Source organism: Hypanus sabinus, unplaced genomic scaffold (assembly GCF_030144855.1).
Source record: "Hypanus sabinus isolate sHypSab1 unplaced genomic scaffold, sHypSab1.hap1 scaffold_122, whole genome shotgun sequence".
Taxonomy (NCBI): domain Eukaryota; kingdom Metazoa; phylum Chordata; class Chondrichthyes; order Myliobatiformes; family Dasyatidae; genus Hypanus; species Hypanus sabinus.
In genome coordinates, this window is record NW_026779281.1 from 726,369 (window position 1) to 742,707 (window position 16,339).

At 44.1% G+C, this 16,339-nt stretch overlaps 1 protein-coding gene across 1 annotated transcript in view; it reads left to right on the forward strand.

Moving 5' to 3' along the window:
• LOC132386579 (NACHT, LRR and PYD domains-containing protein 3-like) overlaps positions 1–16,339 on the forward strand; it is a 203,367-nt gene that overhangs the window by 106,802 nt on the left and 80,226 nt on the right. The gene's annotated exons all lie outside the window — the stretch shown is intronic.

A 16,339-nucleotide genomic window follows, 5' to 3' on the forward strand; every position in this document is an offset into this window, starting at 1 on the left:
TCGTCAGGGACATGGTGGGCGGAAGAGTCTGTTCCTGTGTTGCAAGACACCGTGTTCTATATTACACTGATCAGCGCGGAAGAAAGAGATGAATGTAGGTGAATGGACAGAGGATGATGTATAGATTGACATTACAATATGAACACATCAGATGGACACGTTGGGATCAAAGGACAGTAGAGTACAGGAATAAGCCCTTTGACTCACTACTCCTGCGCTGAACAAGATGGGGAATGAGACTCAACTCTGATGAATGTACGTGACCCATCTCCCTTCATTCACTGCATACGCATGGGATTTGACTGAATATTTCCCGTTATGGGAATCTCGAGGTTACATCTCAATAGACAACAAACCTTTACAATTAGCTCCCTTGATGAAGTAAATTTTGAGAACGAAAGGGGAGACACTGATGGATGAAAACAGGTGAGGCTCAGTTACATACATCCCCGGAAGGGAGCAGGAAGGCTGGTGAGTTCGCCAAGCTAGAATCAAGTTAGGTGATGAACTGGAATCCACATGTAGAGGTAGGGATGGCAGAAAAACCACCAAACTGTCTATATACAGAGAGTTAGTCATGACACAGCAACAGGATCAGGAGTTTGCAAAGGTACAAAGAGGAGATGATTCTGAGGAGTATACGGAATATCGAGGGAGACAGGCACAGAATAAGATTGTGCTTAATAATGGTAGATTTTTGTTGCCAGAATGTGGAAGAAACCGAATGATGTATTGTTACCATGACATTTGGGGGCATTAAGGAGCAATCAGAACTATGGAACAGTTGAATAATCTGTGTTGATGGCCTTAATTGCGAGGAGATGTACAACATTATTGTAAGAATTGGTTGTGTTGTGCCCAGTAATAACCCAGATGAATTGGCTAAAGAAGTATTTTAAGATACGCTCCGTAGAAGGAGCATGTGTTACTTTAGAGCATTGTTTTGGTGGATTTTCATCTCCATCCCCTGGAGGACTAAAATATATCCTCAAAATACTGGATGCTTTCACCAAGTGGATCGAGGCTTCCCCAAATAGATAATTGAAACCGCTGACGTTGCAGCCACGATTTGGTTTTGAGAGAGTTTCTAGCCGTTGGCGATTGACAAACACTCTGGAATCAGTCATGGTCCCCGCTGCACCGCACATGTGATACAAAATGTAAAAAAACTGATTGGGGTAAAACACAGTTGGTATCGTTTATCGACCACAATACAAGTGCAATTGTTTGATGAATGAACATAACTTTAATGACAATGTTAGCTAAAATGAAAGAGTTAGAATCCTTGCTAGGGCAAGATTTATCATCAGCCAAGTATAGTGGCATTGGAAAGGAGAAATGCAAGCAGCAATTAATTGACTCTATTGAGGAGGCTTATTATGTTGCCTCGCATAATAGGAGAAGGAAGAATCAGCAGAGCAAAGCTTATTTCGAGGTGCAAAAAATGCGGGAGTTGCAAATACGACAGAAAGTTATAATGTCCCTGCATCAGTCGAGCCCCTTTACAGCTTCACGATTTGTAGGGACATGTGATATCGCTGGCAGAGTCAGTCAGATTCAGATTCAATTAGTTGTCATTTAGAAATCACAAATGCAACGCAGTTAAAAAATGAGACAACGTTCCTCCAGAATGATATCACAAAAGCACAGGACAAAATAGACTACAACAGAAAATCCACATAACGTTTGGCAATCCCCAATCCAGAGTCCGGAAAGGCTGCTGCGTATTAATATCGCGCTACCGTCTTAGCACCTTCCCTGGAAAGGAGCTTCAAATCCACTAGACAATCAAGACCAAAAACTAAAGCTGAACGACCTGCACAAAACTACATAGTTACAACATATAGTTACAACAGTGCAAACAACAGCATAATTGATAAAAAAAAACAGACCATGGGCACAGTAAAAATAGTTCAAAGATGTTAAAGGACTATAAGTTCAAAAGAAATAACCACACAGTTTCCACCATTCCCCAGGGTCCCAACAGAATCGCCATCCCACACCGGCGGCAGAAGGGAATACCCCCGCTAGGGACTTCCACGGCGCCACCCGACTCAGTATAGCAGACGCAGCACACACCGAAAGCGATCAGACCACAGCAGACTCCGAGCCCGTCGAACCTCCGAGCCGACGACCATCCCCTCCGGCACAGCTTCTCCGAGCACCATCCTCTGCCGAGCGTGTTAAGACGGCCCCTCCAAAGGCCACTGGGCAACGCGAACCCGAGGACTGGGGCCTCTTCTTCCCAGCAGATTCCCGGACCTCACAGCAGCAGTAGACCGAAAAAGGTCTTCCTGGAGATTTCCTGATGTTCCTCCGTGCTCCCACGTCCGTTTTCAATCGATTATGATTGCGCACGGCACCCCACTTCACAAATAACAGATAATTAGTTCTGGAGTGGCCGCTGCAAGCTGCGTCGTGCCGCCATCTTGGATTTAGATAGGATTTAGATAGTCCACCAGTATATCGAATTCACACTGCTCCAAATAAGTTGGGTTGGTATCATATTAACCAACTCAAACCCCTTGGAGATAGTCAATGTCTTCTCGGAGCTGAGTTCGAGAAAACATATTGTTAATGGAATGCCTTGGACCGAGATGAGATGATCCTCTTGGAGTTATGTTTCACATAACCGACGGTGATGTGGATGAAAGAGCAATTGCTCCCTCAGTGAATTGGGCAACCACTTCCAGTTTGTACCCGGAGGATGAGGATAGGTCACATGTTTCCACTTGCCTAATGCCAAGGCGGAGGCAATGGAAGGGAGAAACAGATGGGAGAACCTGTTTGTGACGTGGTCTTCTGCAAAAAAAGTGGGGGGAAATTGATCTAATATGAATGGATTTTAACAACGCATTAGGGTTCGCCAAGTTGGGACCATTCATAACATCAGAAGGTTTAGTATCCGGGGAAAGTTGGCTGATGGATTCAGAACTGACGCCCACAGAAGACAGAATAGTTGTGAATGGAGCGTTTTCTCCCTGGATGTCGGTGGCCAGTGACTGAAGAGACCTGTTCCGAGACCCTCGGGTTTATGTGTTTTTATGAATGATTTGGATGAGGACGTGTATGCGTGGTTTGTTGTAATTGCAATGATGTGGAGGTTAGTGGAATTATGGGTGGTATACAAGGTTGTCACGGATTGCAACAGGACAGTGGCGGGACGCAGAGCAGCGCTGAAAAGTTACAGATGGAGTTCAACACGGAACGGTACAGTGATTCACTTTGGTAGGATGAATTTGAAGTGATACTTTCTCCAATAAACCGAGGGCCGCTCCTTATTACCAGAACCACAATAAGCACGGAGTGGTGCACTGCAAGAGCAGAAGGAAGTGCGACTGACAGGCGAGCTTAAACGCACCCGCTGTTCTGTATATACATACAGTGCCGCTGGGAAGGCAATATAGCTGAAAGTAAATCGGGAGGGAAAAAAGCGCAGCTCAATGGCAAAACAGCCTGAGAACATGTGGATAGTTCACAGATCTTAGTCGCTGCTTTTGTTCAGACAGAGAATTGATGGAGAAATAGTGGTAGAATTGTCCCAAGTTTGCGAATATCTTTAAAGTTAACTAGACTGCATCGCAAGTCACGGGTGTGGGGTGGTCGAGTCATTCACTGGCAGAGGCCAGGTTCATGCCAAAAGGCCCATGTGTGCTCTGGAAAACATTGTTCTTCAAACTGTCCACAGCCCTCGCTAATCTCCCGAGGACACTCTCCCTTTTTGATCTCAGCTCTCTGGAATATCGCTGTGGATCTTTTAAAGCATTTGGCTGAACATGTGCAGTGTATTTTATTGCAACAACTGTCAGCTGTCACTGTGATTTCCATCACTCAAACCGCCCGGAATGACTGGAACGAAGGAAAGAAAGAATGAACGAATGTTCCCCTTTAATAAAGAGGCTTTCTCCATTCCAGCTGCCAGACCCAACACCTCTCCTTGTTTTAGAAGCAAATGTGCTCCGTTCAAATCTACAAAATAAATCGACTTCATTATGAACGCGTATGTTAGAAACAATACTGAGACAAATATGTCCTGTTTAAACAGCTGACGGCAGGTATTATGAAAATTAAACTGGCAATATTGACATTATATTTTGTTTTAAAGAAAATAGATTGCAATGTCCCTTGAGGTCAAATTAACGACACGGGAACAATGAGTAAAAATAGTTTAAGGTAAGTGTTTGTGTAGTTAGTTGTCACTAATGTCCCTGACATGATAGACACGCTAATTGCCTCAGTGGAATTGCCCTCACCTCAAAAGAAGTCTGCTAAACCAATCACCAGTCCATCTGAGCAGCTGAAACGCTCCGCACAACTGAACGCTGTTTCTGACGGAATATGGGATATCCGGCGATTTATTACATCGCGGCCGTTTTCTATCCCACACTTGTAGCGGTTGGTGTCCCCGGTAAGATGCCGGAGCTGGTCACTTTATGTATGGTGCTGTCGTTACTCCACTGCGGTATCCGCACTGTTACTGAGCACAGATGCTACCATCGGCTGAAACGTGTTTCCGGAATGGAGGATTCAGGCATCCAATGGTTTTATTTCCATTTTCCATACTTCGATCGCAGTGTTTTTTTCTTCTGTCAATGAAGTTCGTGCCGATATTGTAAATGTTTCATAATTTCACCTCGCTAGGCTTTCTGAAGTGATGCTGGTCTCTGCTTTTCTAGGTCCGAGTCACGATCAGTACAGACACATCTACCTTAAAACAAGCAACAGCTTACTTACATGAGTAAGCCCAGTTTGTTTTCGACACGTAGTCAGTAAATGAGAACTTGTGCTTTGTATCTCCTTGATGCCACTTCGCTACGCTACAAATAATCGCGTCTGTTCTTTCACCTCTAATAATAGAAATGGTGTTGTTTACAGGAGCGATCGACTGCTCACCGGTACTTGAGTCGTGGAACTCGGATGCCTCGCGCAAAACTGTGGGAATGTCGCCAGTCCACTGTCACTCACATCCGTCATTGTCCTCCAGCCGGAGTGTAGTGACGGAGACCGCACACACTGGATTCCCGCTTCGCTATAAGCCGTACCCCGCAGAGCATCAGAGGAATGGGATGGGGGTGGGGGGCATTTAATCAGTTGCAGCTAAACCATACCCTGCATCGCATCTCCATAATGGGGCATTCAGAGAGTTGCCACTGACGATATTTCTTTTTTTATATATATATTCTTGTAGTTAATTTAACGGCGATTGTGATCCTATCTCGGGGAAAATGCGGACTCTCCAAATGCATCACCCGTTACCTGGTTGGAATGGCAACAACGGATCTGATGGTGGTTATCGTTGTTGCTTTAGTGGAACAGACCAACAATATCTACATTTATTCCAGATCCCTGCTCATCACTCCTGTATGCGCTCTGACTCTTGTATTTGTCGGTTTAGTGACGGACTGTTTCGTTTGGTTCACGGTCAGTTTTACCTTCGATCGCTTCATCGCGATATGTTGCCGAAAGCTGCGGGAGCGATACTGCACGAGAGAACAGCAACGGTGGTTATCGTGACCGTGGTTATAGTGAGCTGTGGGAAAGGTGTCCCGGTTTACTTTGCCATTGAACCTTACGTCATCATTGACAACACGCCGTGGCGTTGCGCCCTCACACATGAGTACGCTACTTCACCCGTGTGGAGAGGATACGCAGTACTGATCAATATTTTAACACTACTGCTCCCAATCGGCTTAATCCTGGTGTTTAACGGGTTAACCGTGAGACATATCGTTGTGGCAAATAGAGTCCGCAGAAGGCTTCGGCACAGCAGCGACAATCAGAAAGATGCCGAGATGGAAAAACGCAGAAAGTCGATAGTTTTGTTGTTTTCTATATCAGCTTATTTCATATTATTTTGGATGCCCTATGTAGCCCATTCCTTGAAATGGCAAAAGGAAAACTATTTTTACGAGGACAGATATTTGAGTACCCCGGTATACATCCTACAGCAATTTGGGTTCATGTTGCAAATTCTCTGCGTGTGCACCAATACTTGTATCTATACACTGACACAGAGGAAATTCAGAGAAGAGCTGAAGAATGGAATGAAATATGTGTTTACATCAAACAGCCATCCGTGTAGATAACGGCTGCGACTAACGGTAATTCGGCGGTTTTCAAATAAAGCTGTTTTACAGTGAACAGGTTTGGCAAATATGTCATAAATTCAAACGATCATATCCCTGGTCATCCGGAAATTGCAGAATTGGCGGAAGATTACTGACTTCATACAGTTCAGGTGGGTAGCAATACAAATGCTCAATGCTGCTGGCCTGATTGTCAATTTGGTTGAAGTTTGTTCCAAACTATCACAGACTCTCGACTGTCACAAGGGCAGGGATGACTTCAGGACTTTCCGTGTTTTAGATGTTGAAAAATGGACAGCGTCGGGTAACAAAGTGTAAAGGGATTGCGGTGGGAAACCAGGGATAGTATCGCACCTGCAGAAAGAGAGGACAACGTGGAGCGTTCGTTTGTTAATAGGTAGTGAGCGTAACACAGAAACATGAAGGGCGCGATCTCCCCATTTGGAGCATTTTGTACAGCCGCCCACCAGTTTAACAAAAACACTGCAACGGGAACGGTGAGGAGCCGATCCGGAAGCGAACCTGGACATGTGCCATGTTATTGGCACGGGTAAATGCAAATTTTACAATGTTCTTTGGCACCTCCCCAGTGTAAAAGGTTTCGATATTGCATAAATTATCAGCTGTGTCCTGCGAGGATTCTATATGAAGGCAGGCGGACTAGAAAACAGACCATTCCGGATCTGAAATTAGAAAAGGAAACGTATCAGGTGCCAAATCTCTCCGCAGGTCCGGGGAGACAGGGAGAACTCCCCTCCATCTACCTTGCACAGGGATAGGTCCAGGGAGCATAGGATCTATTTAATTGGGGGTCAGAGAATTATGGTGCTACCTGGCAGGAACTTGGAAAGGTAAATTGGGAAATGGTGTACTCAGGGAAATGCGCAACCGATATGTGGGGATTGTTTAGGGAGCCCGGACACGGGGTTCAGTATAGGCTTATCTCAGTGACGCAGGGAAAGGATGATAACGTAAAGTAACTCTGGGTGACAAGAAAGTTGGAACAACTCGTCAAGAGGAAGAATGAATGATACTTAAAGATTAGGAAGAAACGATCAGGTAGGGTTATGGCGAGTCACAATGTAGACAGGAAATAATTTAACAGTGTTCTTAGAAGTGTAGAAGGAGACGAGAAGGCCTTGGCGAGTTGCACTGTGAAGAACTGGAGGAGACTGCAGAGTGTGTGGGCAGATCGGAGGAAAAAGAGGTACCGTGTCTGTAGTCCAAGGAGGCGGTGAAGCTCCTTACTGAGTACATTGATGAATGCAAACACAGCTTAAAAGGCAAATATGCCAAACATGCTAACACTCCGAAACAGAACAAGGTGGAAACTTGCAAAACATTATGATAGATGATTCCCCGGTGCCGGAAGGGATATAGTCCAGGTAATTTGGGAAAGCGAGCTAAGATATTGCTGAGCTTTGAGACAGGATATGTGTGTCGTCGCTCGCCACGGAAATAGAACTAGATGATTGGAGGGTGGAACATGTTATTAATTTGTTCACGAGCGGTAATAGGGACACTTCTTGGAATTATAGACCAGTGATTCTTAAATCAGTAGTGTGCAAACCACTGAAGAGCATTATTGAATAAGGAATTTGTGAGTATTTGGAGAAACGTACTCTGGCTGCTGAGAAGAATGAGCAATGTTTTTTGAGGTGCATGTTCTCCTTTACGAGCCTGATTTAATTATTTGAAAAACTGAAAAAAAAAAACAAACAGATAAATCAGAACAGACGATGTGGGTGCATCACTCTGCGTCAGGAGTTTGATCAGTTCCCCACAGTAGACTCATTCCGTAAGTCAGGAGGCATAGGGTCCAGGGAAACCTGGCTGCGTTGATTCAGAGTTGGCCACTAACAGAAGGCAGATTATGTAGTATATAGAGTGGATTCGGGCTGGAAGACAGCGGACAGCCGTGTCCTGCTAGGAGGGTGGAAACCTCCGTACACTTTACAACTCTATTTGGACTCTGCAGTTACAGTGCTGCAAGAAAAAGGGTTGAGGGAAATAACCGATTTAATCTGACCACCCCGAAGCACCTGAATAATTTGTGGATTTAGGGCTGATGACGTAAGAAAATCGCTGAGCTGTTGACTGCATCGCCACGTTTTCTAAACTGACCTTCCATTTACATATTACAGGACAGATCCTACAATGACTTCAAAACATTTTTTTTCCAATGGAGCCCTAAAGCCAGCATTTTAAAGTGTTTAGCAGCAGCTTCTGGTGTTCATTAAAACAACCAGCCTTCCGAAATGCCAATTCCAAATTCCCATTTCAAGTACACACCAAGTTATCCGAGTGCCAATTTACCTCTGAATCGTGGTTTTATCATATCGGGTGTAAATACGCTCATATCTCGATCCATTTAACCCTGAATCTACATGGCCGGTGGGGAATCCGTGTCACCCTCTGAAATCAATAATAAAACCAATCCAGGCAATTGGAGAATACAGAAGAAACAATTTCCAAAGTTTCCATCTCCTCTTGCTGTAACCATACATTTTACTCAGTCTCCATGCTTCAGTGTGTGCAAGGACAGAGGGATCGAACAGTATCAACGACTTTCTAGATTGTTCGGTGCTGTGAAGTTCTAAACTAGACATACAGTCAGACACCCATAGGAACAGGGTCTTCAGCCTGTCAGGCCCGTGAGGAATTATTTAAACTCCCGACTCCCACCGACCTCACCCGGACCTGGCCATCCATATCCCTATCATCCATGTACTTCTCCAATCATCTCTTAAACGCTGTCATCGGAATCTCAATTACCATTTGCGTTGTCAGCACTGTCTACACTCTGACCACCCTTTGGGTGAAGAAGTCTCCCCTCATGTTTCCCTTAAACATTTCACATTTCACAATTCACCCATGATCTCCAGTTGTATTCTCGCTCAACATCAGTGGCGAATGCCCGCTTGCATTTACACTCTCTATACGCCTCATAATGTTGTATACCTCTATCAAATCTCCCCTCAGTCTTCTACCCTCTCGTGAATAAAGTGCTGACATATGTAATCGTTCCATTTAATTCAAAACCTTCAGTACCAGCAGTAGCTGTGTAATTTTTTTCTTTATTTTTTCAATCATATTTGCATCTTTCCTGTAGCTAGTTGACCCCAACAACACACAATGTTCCAATTCGGGCCACAATAAAGCCTTAAACCACAGCAACGTAACGTTCCAACTCCTGTACTCCATACGTTGGTCTCGGGGTATTGCGCAACAGATATGTGGGTATTTTTTTAGGGAACACTTACACAGAGTTCAGTATAGGCTTGTCTCAGTGACGCAGGGAAAGGATGACAGTGTAAAGCAATCCTGGGAGACAAGAAAGTTGGAACACGTCAAGAGGAAGAAAGAACGATACTTACAGAACAGGAAGTAAGGATCAGTTAAGACTATGGCGAGTCACAATGTAGACAGGAAGGAATTTAACAATGTACTTAAAAGAGTGACAGGAGGATTTGAGAAGTCCTTGACGAGTTGCACTGTGAAGAGCAGGAGGAGACTGGACAGAGTGTGGGCAGATCAGATGTAAAAGAGGAAAATGTGTCTGGACTCCAAGGAGGCGGTGAAGCTCCTCACTGAATACATTGATCAATGCGAACACAGCGTCAAAAGGCAGATATGCTCGAACATGCCGACGCTGAGAAAGAGGATGCGCTGGAAACTTAGAAAACATTATGATGGATAATTCTCCGATGCCGAACGAGATATAGCCCAGGTAATAGATGATTCCCCGATACCGGCAGGGATATAGTCCAGGTAATTTTGGAAAGCGCGCAAATATTGCTGAGCTATTGGACAGGATATTTGTGTCTTCACTGGCAACAGAAGTAGAACTAGATGATTGGAGGGTGGGAAATGTTGTTCATTTGTTGACGAAAAATAACAGGGATGCTTCTTGTAAATATAGACCAGGGAGTCTTACATAAGTAGTGGGTAAACTACTGGAGAGGATTATTGAAGAGGGAACTTATGAGTATTTGGAGAAACGTAGTCTGGTTACGGAGAGAAATGTTGTCCTTAATGAGCCAGATTGATTTATTTGAAAAACTGAAAAAGAAAGGAACAGATGAACCAGGACGGTCGATGTGGGGCATTAATCAGCTCCCCAAAGTGGACTCATCCAGAAAGTCAGAAGGCAAGGGATCCAGGGAATCCTGGCTGCGCTGATTCAGTATTGGTTTCCTAACAGGAGGCAGATGATATGGTAGACAGAGTGAAGTCCGGCTGGAAGACAAATGGCAGCCGTGTTCCGCACGGAGAGTCGAAACTTCTGTACAATTTACAACTCTATTACGCGTCTGCAGTTACAGTGCTCCAAGAAATAGGGCTGAGGATATAATCGATTTAATCTGACCACAGAGCATAATTAATGGAATTAGGCTTGACGACGTAAGCAATTCGCTGAGCTACTGACTGCACCAGAGCGTTTTGTAAACTGACCTGTCATTTACATATTACAGGGCAAATGCTACAATGTCTGCAAAACACCTTCTCCATTGGAGCCCTACAACTTAAAACCAGCATTTCAAACTGATCAGCAGCAGCTTCTGGCGCTTATTAAAAGAATCAGCCTTCCAAAATGCCAATTCCAAATTCCCAATTAATGGACACACCAATTTATCCCAAGATCAATTTACCTCTGAACCGTGGTTTTATCGTATCGAGTGTAGATACGCTCATATTTCGATCCATTTAACCCTGAATCCACATGGGCGGTGAGGGATCCGTGTCTCCCTCTGAAATCAATAATAAATGAAGCATACAAAACTACACAAAGTAAAATGCAGCAAAGGAAAAACAAACACCTGTGCTCACACAAAGACATCGTGGGCAATTGGAGAATATGGAATAAACAACTTCAAAAGCTTCCATCTTCTCATGCACAGAAGCAGTCATCAGCCCGTCCAGTCAGTGAGGAATTATTTCATCTGCCTACTCCCATCGACCTCACCCGGACCGTGGCCAACCATATCCCTCTCATCTGTGTACTTATCCGATCATCTCTTAAACGATGAAATCGGAATCTCAATTACCATTTGTGTTGTCAGCACTGTCTACACTCTGACCCCCCCCCCCCCTCTGGGTGAAGAAGTTTCCTTTCATGGTTCCCTTAAATATTTCACATTTCACCATTCATCCATGATCTCCAGTTGTATTCTCGCCCGATATCAGTGGGGAAAACTTGCTGGCATTTACACTCTCTATACGCTGTCAGTGTGGGTTCCGATCTGTATCTGTCTCTGTCTTTTACAATGTGAGAGTGTGGGCTTCATTTTGTATTTGTCTGTTTCCGCTCCAACGGTTAAGTTTGTCATCTCAGTCCTGTGCCTGTGAGACTCTGATTCAATGTTGGCGAGTGTATTTTTTTCTCCTTCTTCTCCGCTGTTCCTCAAACCCAGTAAATACTCATAAAATAGATTCTGTATTCCCTGAGCTATTTTTAGAACAAGAATCTCCCGCAGTTGGTTTATGTTAAAATTATGGGATTGACAGTGCGCTGATGAATGATGACGGTTGCATCGAGCAGAACATTCAGCGTCGAGGAGTCTTACGTCAAACTGATCATTCTGTCCGACGTCATCCTGCACCCATTTCATTGCTCAACCACACAGACTCAATTGAGTAGCCCGTGATCTGTATTTTTCTGTGGTTTGGCAAGACAACTTCTTAAATGTTGAATGAAAATAATCTGATTAAATAAATTCATTAGTTTTTTTTTATAAATAAGTACGTAATTATATTAATAGTTGGTTCGAAATAAGACCAACTGAGGCAAAGCGTTTCATGTTCCAGCATCATTTATATGAACACATTTCCTCTCAGCAATTCTATGTCGCTCTCTTCACCGTGTATCTGCTCTGTATTGTTTGCCAATTCTGTCCCAGATTCCTCAATGTGCACTGGACCATGAATCTACTCGAGTTATGCCCCACTCATAAATCATTCAATATTCATTTCATGTTTCTTATTAAAAAAAAAACAAAGAAAAGCTCCAGCACCATAGAGACCCTTCGGCCCACAAAGTTGTGCCGAACATGTCCCTAAATTAGAAATTTATAGGGTTACTCATAGCTCTGTTTTTCTAAGCACGTACCTATCCAAAAGTCGTTAAAAAACCCTATCATAACCACCTCCACCATCGTTGCCGGCAGTATATTCCACGCACTCAACATTTTCTGCGTGAAAAAAAAACTTATGATAGTTTCGGACTTGTCTGCAATGTGCCTTGCATTTGGCATTGATAAAATTGTGTCTACGTTGTTCTGTGCAGCATTGTGAGAGTTTGTGAATAGGACTGCGAGGGAAGCTCCAGTGTCACATTTCGAATAATCCAACTTTCCACTTTGCAGCTTTCAGTTCATTGATGAACCCCTGAGAATCTGGCGTCACCGCTTACGTCACTGTTCATCCGGGAATGTTCCGCATGTCAGAAATATGGTGGATGGAACAGTTTGCTCCTGTTAGATTTAAGCTGCTATGTTTAACTGACCGTGTTAATCCTTTACATACTTTATCGCTGTGTTGCAACACACCGTGTCATATATGACACTCATTGGTGCCGAAGAACGAGATGAATGGAGGAGAATGGACAGCTGTTGATTAATAGATTGATATTACAATGTGAATACATCAGTTGGAGATGTTGGGATCCAGGGAACTGTAGAGAACAGGAACAAGCCCTTCTGCGCTGAACAAGATACCGAATGAGATTAAACTCTGATGACTGTACATGACCCATCTCCATTCACTCACTGCACACTCATGTACTTTGACTGAATATTTACCGTTATGGGAAGCTCGAGGTTATATCTTAAAAGATGGCAAACCAGTACGATCAGCCCCCATGTTGATGGAAATATTTGAGGAGGGAAGTGGAAACACTTATGAATTAGACAAAAATGTTAAGGATCATTTACAGACTTCTCCGGAAGGGAGCAGGAAGGCTGATGAGTTCCGCAAACTAGAATCAATCTGGGTGGTGAACGGGAATCCAGATGTAGAGGTAGCGATGACAGAGAAACCAGCAAACTGTACACATATGGACAGTCATGACACCTTAAGAGGGTCAGGAGTTAGCAAAGCTACAAAGAGGCGAAAAATCTGAAGAGTTTGGGAAATATCGAGGGATACAGGGACGGAATCGGATTGTACTTAATAATGATAAATTTGTGGTGCCAAAATGGCGAAAATAAAACAGGTGAGGTACAGGCATCATGACATTTGTGGGCATCAAGGATCAGAGAGAACTGTGGAACAGTTGAAGAAACTGTGTTGGTGGCCGAAATTGCGATAAGATGTACAATGTTATTGTAAGGATTGTTTGATTTGTGCCCAGCGATAACATAGATAAATCGGCAAGAGAAGTAGTTGTAAGTGGTCCCGTAGAAGGACCCCCTGTTAACATGCAGATTTATTTTGATGGTTCTTCGCCTCCATCCCCTGGAGGACTGAAATATATCCTCGAGATAGTGGATGCGGTCACCAAGTGGAGAGAGGTTTACACAACTAGATCATGAAAACCGCTGATGTTACAGCCAGGATTTTGTCCGACAGAGTTTTTCCCCGTTGGGGATTGCCAAGGACTCTCGAATCAGATCATGATCCCCGCTACACCCCAGAGGTGACACGAAATCTAATGAAACGTTAGGGGTAAAACGGAAGTTCCATATCCCCTATCCAGCACAATACAGAGCTATTGTTCAACGGATGAACAGAACTTTAAAGACAATGTTGTCTAAAATGGCTAAACGGCTCCTGGGTCAGTGTCTTAAACTACATTCTTAAGATAGTCCTCGGCAGAGAAGCATCCTCTCCTGCATTTACACGTTTTAAGTTGACGATCGGGAGGAAAATGAAAGGGTTAGTATTCCTGCTTGGCTACATTTATCACAGACCGAGTATGATACATTGGAAAGGACAAATGCAAGCAGCAATTAATTGACTCTTTTATGGAGGCTTATTATGATGCCGCCCATAATACATGATGGAAAAAACGGCAGAGCGAAGCTTGTTTCGAGGTGCGAGCAAAACCGCGGTCGTTGGAAATAGGACAGAAGGTTATGCTGTCATTGCATCTGCCGAGCCCCTTTACAATTTCCGGATTTGTCGGGACTGAGCCAGTCCATCAGTATATCGAATCCAGACCGCTCCAAACAAGTTGGGTTGGTATCATGTTAACCAACTCAAACCCCTTGGAGATAGTCAATGTCCTCTAGTAACTGAATTACAGAAAACCTATTGTCAATGGGATGCTCTGGTCCGAGATGAGATAATTCTCTTGGATTTACGTTTCAGACAATCGACGGATAAAGGAGCAGTTGCCCCCTCAGTGAGTTGGGCGAAAACTTCCATTTTATACCCGGAGGATCGAGACAGTTCACATCTCTGCACTCGCCCGGGCGAAAACGGAGACACTGGAAGAGAAAAACAGATGGGAGAACGTGTTTGTTGCGTGGTATTTTGGAAATAAAGTGGGCGATAATTTACCTGATATGAAAGGATTTTAACAAGGCGTTAAATTTTTCCATGGCAGGACCATTCATAATGTCATAAGGTTTGGCATCCAGGGAAAGTTCGCTGATGGATCCTGACCTGACGCCCACAGAAGGCCAAGGATAGTTGTGGCTGGAGCGTTTTCTCCCTGGATTTTGGTGACAGGTGTTCTGCAGAGATCTGTTCTGAGACCGCCAGCTATTTGTGTTTTATGAACGATTTGGATGAGGAGGTGGAAGAGTGGTTTATTGTGTTTTCAATGATGTGGTGGTTGGTGGAATTATGGATAGTATAGAAGGTTGTCACAGATTACAACAGGACAGTGACAGGAAGCAGAGCAGCGCTGAGAAGTTACAGATGGAGATGAACCCGGAAAGGTACGAAGTGATTCTCTTTGGAAAGATGAATTTGAATTCAGAGGTGATACTTTCTAGGGTGAAACGAGGGCCGCACATTAGTATGTGTTCCAAAATGGAAACAGAAAGGTGAGACTTACTCCAATAAGCCGAGGGACGCTCATCGGTACGAAAACCACAATAGGCTCGGAGCGATGTACTGCATGAGCAGAAGGAAGTGTGAACGCATCCTGTGTTCTGCACTTTCGTATAGTGACACTCGGAAGGCAATATACCTGACAGTAAATCAGGAGGAAAAATATGACAACTTAAGGAGTACATCCAGATTGCAGGGTTGTGTCTAGTGGTGTCCCACAAGGATACGTTCCTGGACCTCTACTTTTTGTGATTTTCATTAACGACCTGGATGCGGGGGTAAAAGGTTGGGATGGTAAGTTTGCAGACGACACAAAGGTTGGTGGGGTTGTAGAGAGTGTAGAGGATTGTCGAAGATTGCAGGGAGACATTGATAGGATGCAGACGTGGGCTGAGAAGTGGCAGATGGAGTTCAACCCGGAGAAATGTGTGGTGGTACACTTTGGAAGGACAAACTCCAAGTCAGAGTACAAAATAAATGGCAGGATACTTGATAGTGTTGAGGAGCAGAGGGATCTGGAGGATAGAATTTAAGAGACGCGATTTAATGACGCAGCTCTATAAAACACGAGTTAGGCCACACTTGGAGTACTCTGTCCAGTTCTGGTCGCTTCACTATCGGAAGAATGCGGACACATTGGAAAGGGTACAGAGGAGATTTACTAGGATGCTGCCTGGTTTAGAGAGTATGGATTATGATCAGAGATTAAGGGAGCTAGGGCTTTACTCTTCAGAGAGAAGGGGGATGACAGGAGACATCAAAGAGGTGTAAATCTAGTTCCAAAATCTAGTGATTTGTGATAGATCATTACTCATCACTTGAAGAGAAAACTAAGGGGGAACTTCTTCATTCAGAGGCGGGGAGAGTGTGCCCGGAGCTGCAGAGCAAGTGGCAGGGACGATTGTAATCTTTATGAGAAGTTTGCTTAGGTCACTGGATGAGAAGCATACGGAGGGCTATGGTCCAGGTGGAAGTTGTTGGATCTCGGAAGATTAATGCTTTAGCACAGACTAGACTGGCCGAATGGCATTTTCCTGTGTTGTAGTGTTTTATGACTCTAATGCCTTCACAATCTCTTCAGCTACCTCTTTCTGAACTCTGCGGTGTCTTATCTACCTTTAGGCATTTCAGCTTCAAAAACACCTTCTCTCTTTGGTAAAAGCATGTATCCTCACTTCTGCCCCAGGTACTGCTGACTGTTTGGCATTTATGTAATAAATTTAATGACACAACTGTAGTGGGTGACTTCACTC